A 9,264-nucleotide genomic window follows, 5' to 3' on the forward strand; every position below is an offset into this window, starting at 1 on the left:
GGGCCCGGCTTCATAATAAATGGCTCTCTTATTGGGAAGGTTGAGGAACATTTTGAGGTTGCCTAATTTCTAGCAACCTTTTGTATGGTTGCTACCACCTTCTTTTTATGGTCATTAGTATCCTCCTTCCATGATCACTAGCACCCAGCTTTCACAGTCTCTTTCGCCTTTTATAGTCAATGGTGTCCTCCATCCATAATCACTAGTGCCCCCATAGCTATTCGCTGAAACCCATCTTCCATGGTCACTAGCACCCCTTTTCTATGGTCCCTAGTGCCTACTGTGATCACAATCACCCATCAGCAGGCCTATTCATTCATTGCAAACCATGTTGACTGATCACCTGATGTGAGATGGTTGTAACCCACTGACATGTGCCCTTTCCTGTTGGTAAACAGAAGTATGTCAGGTACAGACTACGGAGACATCTCTCAGCAAAATGTGGAGAAGATCTTGCTGTGGTGGAGCATAGTCACCTTCTGTCTTCTGCCGTTGTAATCACATGTGCTAGACAGGGGGTTTAGCGCAGTGGTCCTTTTATGATTCTCTTCAGCAGGGAGCCTGTAAGAAGTAGGAGGCCATGCTGACAATGAAAGATCTATCTAAGTTTCAGGAGATCTCTGCTGCACTGCAGACATTCCTGTAACTGGTGACATTAATATTCTGTGCAGGATTCAGCAGCATTAAGAACTTGGCTCTTTCTCTATAATTCTCAGAGAGATATGAAGGCTGTAAATAGGTGCCCTGCATCATACAGGACTCCCTGGCCAGACCCTTACCGAGCTTTGTCTCCTTCTAGCTGAGGTAGGAAGCTCCTAAATTCCCATGTAAAATCTGTAAGTGGTGCATTGTTATGGCACAGTGGAGCTCTTGGTACTTCCAGACACCAGGGAATGGGGTGACTGATAACTCCCCACTCACCACATATGACCCTGCCTTCTTCCAGAAGTTATTAGGCATTTTTTGTATGCTAGGCTTAAAGGGGTAGTCCACCCAAAAAATTTTTCTTTCAAATCAACTGCTACCATGAAGTGCCAGAGATTTGTAATTTACTTCTATTAAAAAATCTCAAGCCTTCCAGTACTTATCAGCTGCTGTATGCCCAACAGGAAGTTGTATTATTTCCAGTCTGGAGAGCAGGAGAGGTTTTCTATGGGGATTTGCTCCTGCTTTGCACAGTTCCTGACATGGACAGAGGAGGCAACAGAGAGCACTGGGTCAGACAGGAAAGAAAACACCACTTCCTGCTGGACACACAGCAGCTGATAAGTACTGGAAGACTTAAGTTTTTTTAATAGAAGTGAATTACAAATCTCTGGCACTTTATGGCACCAGTTGATTTGAAGGAAAAAATTTTTTGGTGGACTACCCCTTTAATAGTAATGAAGATTTATCCTTGTTTTCTAGACGTGTACCACTTAAAGGGGTAGTGCAGCATTTAAAAATTATTCACTAAATAACACACATTACAAAGTTATACAACTTTGTAATGTGTGTTATGTAAGTGAATGGCCCCCTTCCCCGTGTCCCTCCACCCCCGGAAGTGTGGGGCAGTATATACAGATTACTGTCTACCCGGCCGCCATCTGTGGAGAGGTTGTGGACCAGGCCGCATGGAATAGAAAAAGTGAATGACTGTGATCAGAGAAGATGCCCTCTGGGAGTCACTGTAATCGCTTGTATGGTCTGCAGACCCTGTATAGAACTGGTATCTACAAATATATGGTCACTGTATATGAAATTGGTCCCTTGGTGCAAAAATAACTGGGCACAATTGCTCTATATCACATTTTTTCAAAACAGAAATTTCAGAAGTTGTCTGGTCACTTGTTGCCTAATATATTCCACCCTTCAAAGGATTCTGGAGAAGCAAAGTGGAGAAAATGCATAATATAACATGTATTCAGATGTGATCACATCATTGCCTGTATTATTGTTTGTGACTGGATGTCTGCCCCTGACTGTATATACTGTGGTATTAGCCATACAGAACACCTATTCTAGGCTGTTTATATCAATGTTAGTAACTGTACGCCTGTCCCTGCATGTCTGTAGCAGTGTAACTGTCCACTTGTTCCTCTCTGAATCTGTCGGTGTCACCATATACCTGGGATCCATATGGTGGGATCTGCACTCTTGGCATCTGTCAAACTTGTAGCTGGCCAGTGATGCTGCACCTGAGGTGAGTAAGCCATTGGACAATAGGTACTCACCTCCCAAATGCACCCACTGACCCTTTAACCTTCATGGACCACCAGACACCTTTCCACTGACTCCATTAATACCAATGGACACCATTAGTAGCAGAGGGACTTTTCTACTGCAGACAAGTCCCACAATTCTGCAACACAATCCCAATGTATCATGGATAGCTTCCTTCCCACCCTGATCACTGACTCTATGGCTAGCATGGAGGGTGCAGAAAAACCTCTGTGACTCTGTCTCTCTGAGCTTCCTCTGTGTGTCGCTGTGCTGTTCTATGTTGATGTCTCCATCTCTTAGAGTCCTATTACACTGAGCGATTTTTTATTAATGATTAATGACTAACGATAAACAATCGCAAACGAGAATGTTTATCGTTAACCTGAAATCGTTCACCATATTACACAGAACAAAAGTCGTTAGTTACGATCGTTACTATGATCGTTATTGTGATCCTTATTATGATAGTTTATTCCTTCTGATCCCAGCAAAACAACGAACAATGTGCAATTACACTAAACGATTAGTGAAAAAAATTTGCAAACAATTAACGATAATTTTAGGGTCAGATCTAAATCAACGATCAACGACATACGAACGATTTTTCGATCGTTGCCTGCAATTACACCGAACGCTTATCGTTTAAATTCAAACTACATAACGTTTTTTCCCATGATAATCGCTCCGTGTAATAGGGCCCTTAGTGTCTCTGTGAGTTGCTGTGACAGTCTCTTTGAGTTTCCTCTGTTTGTCTCTGTGCTGCTCTATGTTCATAATAATAATAATAATGCTTTTATTTGTATAGCGCACACAGATTCCGCGCACTTTATTGTCTCCATCTCTTAGTGTCTCTATGAGTTGCTGTGACTGTCTCTCTGTGCTTCCTCCGTGTGTCTCTGTGCTGCTCTATGTTGGTGTCTCTATCTCTTAGTGTCTCTGTGAGTTGCTGTGACTCTGACTCTCTCTGATGTGTGTTGCAGTGACTCTCTCTCTGTCTCTCTCTCTGATGTGTGTTGCATTGACTCTCTGTCTCTCTCTGATGTGTGTTGCAGTGACTCTCTGTCTCTCTCTGATATGTGTTGCAGTGACTCTCTCTGTCTCTGTGATGTGTGTTGCAGTGGCTCTCTGTCTCTGTCTGTGATGTGTGTTGCAGTGGCTCTCTGTCTGTGATGTGTGTCGCAGTGTCTCTCTGTCTGTGATGTGTGTTGCAGTGGCTCTCTGTCTCTGTCTGTGATGTGTGTTGCAGTGGCTCTCTGTCTCTGTCTGTGATGTGTGTTGCAGTGCCTCTCTCTGTCTGTGATGTGTGTTGCAGTGCCTCTCTCTGTCTGTGATGTGTGTTGCAGTGTCTCTGTCTGTGATGTGTGTTGCAGTGCCTCTCTCTGTCTGTGATGTGTGTTGCAGTGTCTCTCTCTCTGTGATGTGTGTTGCAGTGACTCTCTCTGTATCTGTGATGTGTGTTGCAGTGGCTCTCTCTGTCTCTCTCTGATGTGTGTTGCAGTGACTCTCTGTCTCTCTCTGATGTGTGTGTTGCAGTGACTCTCTCTGTCTCTCTCTGATGTGTGTTGCAGTGACTCTGTGATGTGTGTTGCAGTGACTCTCTCTGTGATGTGTGTTGCAGTGCCTCTCTCTCTCTCTCTCTGTGATGTGTTGCAGTGACTCTCTCTGTGATGTGTGTTGCGTGACTCTCTGTCTCTGTGATGTGTGTTTCAGTGACTCTCTGTCTCTCTGTGATGTGTGTTGCAGTGACTCTCTGATGTGTGTTGCAGTGACTCTGTCTCTGTGATGTGTGTTGCAGTGACTCTCTCTGTCTCTGTGATGTGTGTTGTAGCGACTCTCTGTCTCTGTGATGTGTGTTGCAGTGACTCTCTCTCTCTCCCTCTCTGTGATGTGTGTTGTAGTGACTCTCTCTCTGTCATGTGTGTTGCAGTGACTCTCTCTGTCTCTGTGATGTGTGTTGTAGCGACTCTCTGTCTCTGTGATGTGTGTTGCAGTGACTCTCTCTCTCTCCCTCTCTGTGATGTGTGTTGCAGTGACTCTCTCTCTCTCTCTTTGATGTGTAATGTAATGACTCTCTCTGTGATGTGTGTTGCAGTGACTGTCTCTCTCTCTCTATCTCTCTCTGTGTGATGTGTGTTGCAGTGACTCTCTCTGTCGGTGTATCTGATGTGTGTTGCAGTGACTCTGTCTCTGTGATGTGTGTTGCAGTGACTCTCTCTCTATGATGTGTGTTGCAGTGACTCTGTGATGTGCGTTGCAGTGACTCTCTCTGTGATGTGTGTTGCAGTGCCTCTCTCTCTCTCTCTCTCTCTGTGATGTGTTGCAGTGACTCTCTCTGTGATGTGTGTTGCGTGACTCTCTGTCTCTGTGATGTGTGTTTCAGTGACTCTCTGTCTCTCTGTGATGTGTGCTGCAGTGACTCTCTGTGATGTGTGTTGCAGTGACTCTGTCTCTGTGATGTGTGTTGTAGTGACTCTCTCTCTGTCATGTGTGTTGCAGTGACTGTCTCTGTGATGTGTGTTGTAGCGACTCTCTGTCTCTGTGATGTGTGTTGCAGTGACTCTCTCTCTCTCCCTCTCTGTGATGTGTGTTGCAGTGACTCTCTCTCTCTCTCTTTGATGTGTAATGTAATGACTCTCTCTGTGATGTGTGTTGCAGTGACTCTCTCTGTCTCTCTCTGATGTGTGTTGCAGTGACTGTCTCTCTCTCTCTCTCTCTATCTCTCTCTGTGTGATGTGTGTTGCAGTGACTCTGTCTCTGTGATGTGTGTTGCAGTGACTCTGTCTCTCTCTGTGTGATGTGTGTTGCAGTGCCTCTCTCTCTGTGATGTGTGTAGTAGTGACTCTCTGTCTCTCTTTGATGTGTGCTGCTCTCTCTGTCTCTGTGATGTGTGTTAAATTCAAACGACATAACGTTTTTTTGTGTGATAATCGGCCCGTGTAATAGGGCCCTTAGTGTCTCTGTGAGTTTCTGTGACTGTCTCTTTGAGCTTCCTCTGTGTGTCTCTGTGCTGCTCTTTGTTCATAATAATAATAATAATAATAATAATGCTTTTATTTGTATAGCGCACACAGATTCCGCAGCACTTAACACAGTTTGTGATGTGTGTTGCAGTGGCTCTCTCTGTCTGTGATGTGTGTTGCAGTGACCCTCTGTCTCTCTCTGTCTGTGATGTGTGTTGCAGTGCCTCTCTCTCTCTCTCTCTGTGATGTGTTGCAGTGACTCTGTGTGTGTGTGTCTCTCTCTCTCTCTGTGATGTGTGTTGCAGTGGCTCTCTGTCTCTGTGATGTGTGTTGCAGTGACTCTCTCTGTCTCTGCCGTGTGTTGCAGTGTCTCTCTGTGATGTGTGTTGCAGTGACTCTGTCTCTCTGTTATGTGTGTTGCAGTGACTCTGTCTCTCTGTTATGTGTGTTGCAGTGACCCTCTGTCTCTCTGATGTGTGTTGCAGTGTCTCTCTGTGATGTGTGTTGCAGTGCCTCTCTCTGTCTGTGATGTATGTTGCAGTGATCCTCTGTCTCTCTGATGTGTGTTGCAGAGACTGTCTCTGTGATGTGTGTTGCAGTGTCTCTCTCTCTCTCTGATGTGTGTTGCAGTGACTCTCTGTGTCTCTCTCTCTCTCTCTGATGTGTGTTGCAGTGGCTCTCTGTGATGTGTGTTGCAGTGCCTCTCTCTCTCTCTCTCTCTGATGTGTGTTGCAGTGACTCTGTCTGTGCCTGTGATGTGTGTTGCAGTGTCTCTCTGTGATGTGTGTTGCAGTGACCCTCTGTCTCTCTGATGTGTGTTGCAGTGACTCTCTTTCTCTGTGATGTGTGTTGCAGTGTCTCTCTATGATGTGTGTTGCAGTGACTCTCTGTCTCTCTCTCTGTGATGTGTGTTGCAGTGACCCTCTGTCTCTCTCTCTGTCTGTGATGTGTGTTGCAGTGCCTCTCTCTCTCTGTGATGTGTTGCAGTGACTCTCTGTCTCTCTCTCTGTGATGTGTGTTGCAGTGACTCTCTGTCTCTGTGATGTGTGTTGCAGTGACTCTCTCTTTCTCTGCCGTGTATTGCAGTGTCTCTCTGTGATGTGTGTTGCAGTGACTCTGTCTCTCTCTTATGTGTGTTGCAGTGACTCTCTCTGTCTGTGATATGTGTTGCAGTGCCTCTCTCTCTCTGAGATGTGTGTTGCAGTGCCTCTCTCTCTATGATGTGTGTTGCAGTGACTCTCTCTCTCTCTGTGATGTGTGTTGCAGTGCCTCCCTCTGTCTGTGATGTGTGCTGCAGTGACTCTCTCTCTCTGTCTGTAATGTGTGTTGCAGTGCTTCTCTCTCTCTGTGATGTGTGTTGCAGTGCCTCTCTCTCTCTGTGTCTCTCTCTCTCTGTGATGCGTGTTGCAGTGCCTCTCTCTGTGATGTGTGTTGAAGTGCCTATCTCTGATATGTGCTGCAGTGCCTCTCTCTCTGTGATGTGTGTTGCAGTGACTTGCTCTGTCTCTGATGTGTGTTGCAGTGACTCTCTCTCTCTGTGATGTGTGTTGCAGTGCCTCACTCTGTCTGTGATGTGTGCTGCAGTGACTCTCTGTCTGTGATGTGTGTTGCAGTGCCTCTCTCTCTCTCTGTGATGTGTGTTGCAGTGACTCTCTCTGTGATGTGTGTTGCAGTGACTCTCTCTCTGTGATGTGTGTTGCAGTGCCTCTCTCTCTGTGTGATGTGTTGCAGTGACTCTCTGTCTCTCTGTCTCTGTGATGTGTGTTGCAGTGACTCTCTCTTTTTCTGCCGTGTATTGCAGTGTCTCTCTGTGATGTGTGTTGCAGTGACTCTCTGTCTCTGTGATGTGTGTTGCAGTGACTCTCTCTTTCTCTGCCGTGTATTGCAGTGTCTCTCTGTGATGTGTGTTGCAGTGACTCTGTCTCTCTCTTATGTGTGTTGCAGTGACTCTCTCTGTCTGTGATATGTGTTGCAGTGCCTCTCTCTCTCTCTGAGATGTGTGTTGCAGTGCCTCTCTCTCTATGATGTGTGTTGCAGTGACTCTCTCTCTGTGATGTGTGTTGCAGTGCCTCCCTCTGTCTGTGATGTGTGCTGCAGTGACTCTCTCACTCTGTCTGTAATGTGTGTTGCAGTGCTTCTCTCTCTCTGTGATGTGTGTTGCAGTGCCTCTGTCTCTCTGTGTCTCTCTCTCTCTGTGATGCGTGTTGCAGTGCCTCTCTCTGTGATGTGTGTTGCAGTGCCTCTCTCTGATATGTACTGCAGTGCCTCTCTCTCTGTGATGTGTGTTGCAGTGACTAGCTCTGTCTCTGATGTGTGTTGCAGTGACTCTCTCTCTCTGTGATGTGTGTTGCAGTGCCTCACCCTGTCTGTGATGTGTGCTGCAGTGACTCTGTCTGTGATGTGTGTTGCAGTGCCTCTCTCTCTCTCTGTGATGTGTGTTGCAGTGACTCTCTTTGTGATGTGTGTTGCAGTGACTCTCTCTCTCTGTGATGTGTGTTGCAGTGCCTCTCTGTGTGATGTGTTGCAGTGACTCTCTGTCTCTCTCTCTCTGTGATGTGTGTTGCAGTGACTCTCTCTCTGATGTGTGTTGCAGTGTCTCTCTCTCTCTCTGTGATGTGTGTTGCAGTGCCTCTCTCTCTGTCTGTGATGTGTGTTGCAGTGGCTCTCTGTCTCTGTGATGTGTGTTGCAGCGCCTCTCTCTCTGTCTGTGATGTGTGTTGCAGTACCTCTCTCTGTCTGTGATGTGTGTTGCAGTGCCTCTCTCTGTCTCTGATGTGTGTTGCAGTGGCTCTCTCTGTCTCTGATGTGTGTTGCAGTGCCTCTCTCTATGATCTGTGTTGCAGTGCCTCTCTCTGTGTGATGTGTGTTGCAGTGCATCTCTCTCTCTCTGTGATGTTTTTCAGTGCCTCTCTCTCTCTGTCTCTGATGTGTTGCAGTGCACCTCTCTCTGTCTCTGATGTGTGTTGCAGTGCCTCTCTCTGTGATGTGTGTTGCAGTGACTCTCTCTCTCTGTGATGTGTGTTGCAGTGACTCTCTCTCTCTCTCTCTGTGATGTGTGTTGCAGTGCCTCTCTCTGTGATGTGTGTTGCAGTGCCTCTCTCTGTGATGTGTGTTGCAGTGACTCTCTCTCTCTCTGTGATGTGTGTTGCAGTGCCTCTCTCTGTGATGTGTGTTGCAGTGACTCTCTCTGATGTGTGTTGCAGTGCCTCTCTCGCGCTCTCTGTGTTGCAGTGCCTCTCTCTGTGATGTGTGTTGCAGTGCCTCTGTCTCTATGATGTGTGTTGCAGTGCCTCTCTCTGTCTGTGATGTGTGTTGCAGTGCCTCTCTCTCTCTGTGATGTGTGTTGCAGTGCCTCTCTCTGTCTCTCTCTCTGTGATGTGTGTTGCAGTGACCCTCTCTTTGATGTGTCTTGCAGTGACTCTCTCTCTGTGATGTGTGTTGCAGTGCCTCTCTCTCTCTCTCTGTGATGTGTGTTGCAGTGCCTCTCTCTCTCTGTGATGTGTGTTGCAGTGCCTCTCTCTCTGTCTCTGTGATGTGTGTTGCAGTGCCTCTCTCTTTCTCTGTGATGTGTGTTGCAGCCCCTCTCTCTCTCTCGCGCTCTCTGTGTTGCAGTGCCTCTCTCTCTCTCTGTGATGTGTGTTGCAGTGCCTCTCTCTCTCTGTGATGTGTGTTGCAGTGCCCCTCTCTCTCTCTCTGTGATGTGTGTTGCAGTGCCTCTCTCTCTCTCTCTGTGATGTGTGTTGCAGTGACTCTCTCTCTCTCTCTGTGATGTGTGTTGCAGTGCCTCTCTCTCTCTGTGATGTGTGTTGCAGTGCCTCTCTCTCTCTGTGATGTGTGTTGCAGTGACTCTCTCTCTCTCTCTGTGATGTGTGTTGCAGTGACTCTCTCTCTCTGTGATGTGTTGCAGTGCCTTTCTCTCTCTCTGTGTGATGTGTGTTGCAGTGCCTCTCTCTCTCTCTCTGTGATGTGTGTTGCAGTGACTCTCTCTCTCTGTGATGTGTGTTGCAGTGACTCTCTCTCTCTCTCTCTGTGATGTGTGTTGCAGTGACTCACTCTCTCTCTCTGTGATGTGTGTTGCAGTGACTCTCTCTCTCTCTGTGAT

This window comes from Dendropsophus ebraccatus, chromosome 4, assembly GCF_027789765.1.
Source record: "Dendropsophus ebraccatus isolate aDenEbr1 chromosome 4, aDenEbr1.pat, whole genome shotgun sequence".
Taxonomy (NCBI): Eukaryota; Metazoa; Chordata; class Amphibia; order Anura; family Hylidae; genus Dendropsophus; species Dendropsophus ebraccatus.